Below are 2,805 nucleotides of genomic sequence, written 5' to 3'. Positions count from 1 at the left end.
GCTCACGAAATTACTAACACTGTAAGAAAAAAGTTAAAAAGTGTTCAGGTGACAAACTTTCCAACACATTCATTGGTGGGAGACTATGCAACATTAATGAGTTGCTTCCTGATATTTCATCTGCTGGGGAACAATGGTGTTTTAAAACATTTCATAGAAACGGAATCCTGAAATTCTTGAGGTGTGTGTTTAGCTTCTCTGGCTTCGCACAATATTTTGAAGTTCGCTCATGTTGTAGGGTGTTCATGTTGTTGGGTGTGTCAGCAAACAATTTGAGGGGGTGAAGTTTGTTTTCTGTGGCTAGAGGTGAAACTCAGGCCTCACACATCCTCTGCACGTGTATGAGAGCATCCAAGCGCTGAGCCACACCCCCGAATAAGCTTTATTGCATTGCTAAAGCCGTATCCTAATGCACAGTGTATTATTAATGTCTTTGTGATTACGAGTGACGATGCCAGGAATATTTCCGTGGAGCACGTAAGATAAGCACACTGTCTCTCTGGGGTAGATGCTCCGAATACACAGTGTGGAGCGGAGGTTCTCAACCTGGCCTGTGTATCCACCCTCTTTGGTGGACTGATGTGGTCCATGGGGCTCTTTTTAGGTTAATGCTCTTTTGTTTTTGTTTTTTAATCTTTTTGTAAAGGAAGTTTTGGCTTCTTTGTAAACTTGGTTATGTTATGTAAATACGTTTTTGTTTTAATCCCAAGTGTGAGATTTTAATTGGGCCTGTTAATTGTCCCGTGCAGGGTGTGGCTTTTGCCAGCTGGTAATGGCTTTCCGCATGTATCAAGGAGAGGGGCATGGTCTAGGACTCTGAAGATATAAAATCGAGAGTTGAGAAGGAGAAGGCGTGGCGTGGTGTGCAGTGTTGGCGTGTGGCATGTAGCAATTTGGAGAGACCAGACAGACGGATGGTATGGTGGTTTGGAGCGGACAGAGGGAGAGAAACGCTTCAGGGAGCGGCGACTTGGATGAGACTGCTGGCTATGTTTGCTGTTGAGATTTTTGAGAGTGGTATAGAGCCCTAAAAGAACCCTAAAGAGCTGGGAGAGGTAAGGGGGTCTGCGCCCCCTCTCCCCACTAACCTTTTTTCTCCTACCTTGGGTTGGGAGGTTGGAAAGGAAGTTGAGGCCTAAACACCCCAAATAAAGTAGAGTTTTAAAAAGGAGACCTATACCTTTTAATAAAATATTTAAGATTTGAAAGAAAAAATCAGAGTAAATGTGGCTATTATCAACATATTAAAATGTTAGAATACACTAATGGTGTTTCATGAGCCTTTAAAATAAGATGTAGAAACAAAGTTAGCAATTTGTGTGCAGCCTTATAATGAGGAAACCACTCAACACAAACCAGGTTCTCAGGCTGTGAAGAACTTGAAACAGAACATTCCCCTCCAGCAAATGTGAATGAGGAGCTGCTCCAATGAACTGCTCTCACAAACTTAACATTTAGCTTAAAAGGCAAGCTTAGTGTAAGAACATATACCCTCACTGGGCTGGAGAGACGGCTCAGCCACTAAAGGTTAGGCTCACAAGCAAAATATAAGAAAATATACGGTGGGTGGGTAACAGCTGTAGCAGGGCCAAGGAGGCAGAGCGGGGGTCCTGAGGCGGCAGCAGGCTCTGGAGTCTAGGAGGATGTTCATTTAGGGAGACTACAGCAGTGAGACAAGGTGTCCTTCCGGACCAAGTTCCCGGCGGAGCCTCGGAGCAGGCCCTGTTACTCAGATTCTATTTCCTGTTCAGAAGACACCGAGAGGAGGATGAGGAACTTCGAGACTGACAGACAGCAGTTTGAAGAAACAGTTCGAACTCTAATAACCTTTACACAGAGGCACAGAAGCTGAGGCCAGTCCTATCTTGAAGGCTGTTTGGCTTGTTTAACAGCATATACCATCTTCTCAGCATGGAAACTCATATGAGAAGGTCCTGAAGAATGTCTCCAAATACATTCAAGGACAGAATGAGAAGATAGATGGTCCCCAAGGCCGCCTCCTAACAGACCCCATGCAGAGCGGACTCAGGGTAATTGAAATCACCATCTATGAAGACAGAGGTGTGAGCAGTGCAAGATAAAGCATAGAGCTAGAGATCCCACCTCCAGGTGGGACCTTCGTCTGTCCACTGGCCGATGGCAGAGTGTCCCTACCTTCTCTCCAGAGCATTATTCTTTCGTATCTGCTGCCAGAGCCACAGTGGTATACCTGGAGTGACCTCTCCTCACTGGGCATCCGCTTTGTGTCTCCCAGTTGTGTAGGACTCTGTTATCTTGATTTCTTTCCAAGAAAACACAGGGAAGCAGTTCACTTTTTAAAATTCAAAGGCATTTAAAAAATAGCCAGTTGGTCAATCAAAGATAAAGTCTTTTTCTTACCAGATGCCAGTATCACTGGGTCTCTTCATCCCTTGGGTCGGCTTCCTAGGTGGCTTTGTAATTCCACTAGTCATGTCTTGGCTCAATTACTCCCCCAAATTAGTAACAGACTTTGAGGGTGTGTGACACCTGTGGTTCGGCTAATGTACCCCCCAGATCTCCAAAAGCTGCCAGTCTTGACATACTTCAGTCTTAAGATTGATTTCAGGAGCCAAAGCTCCTTGGAGAACTCATATATGTTATTTGTTTTAATATGTGCTCATTACTAAAGCAGTGTTTAATACCCTTCAGGTTAGTTCTTTGAAAGCATTTACATTAATATGCATTACCTTGAAATGCTGTGCAGGGTAGAGCGGGGTGGGGGGGTGGGGGGTGGGGGGGGTACATTAGCCGAACCACAGGTGTCACACACCCTCAAAGTGTGTT

General features: G+C 44.9%; 1 pseudogene; it reads left to right on the top strand.

Moving 5' to 3' along the window:
- Window positions 1-451: 451 nt before the first annotated feature.
- Window positions 452-2,081, top strand: LOC129681005 (golgin subfamily A member 7-like; annotated as a pseudogene).
- The last annotated feature ends 724 nt before the right edge of the window (window positions 2,082-2,805 follow it).

Source organism: Psammomys obesus, unplaced genomic scaffold, assembly GCF_907164565.1.
Source record: "Psammomys obesus unplaced genomic scaffold, mPsaObe1.curated_primary_1811, whole genome shotgun sequence".
Lineage (NCBI taxonomy): Eukaryota > Metazoa > Chordata > Mammalia > Rodentia > Muridae > Psammomys > Psammomys obesus.
Note: the sequence above shows the minus strand (reverse complement) of the source record. Positions and strands in the feature narration are given on the sequence as shown.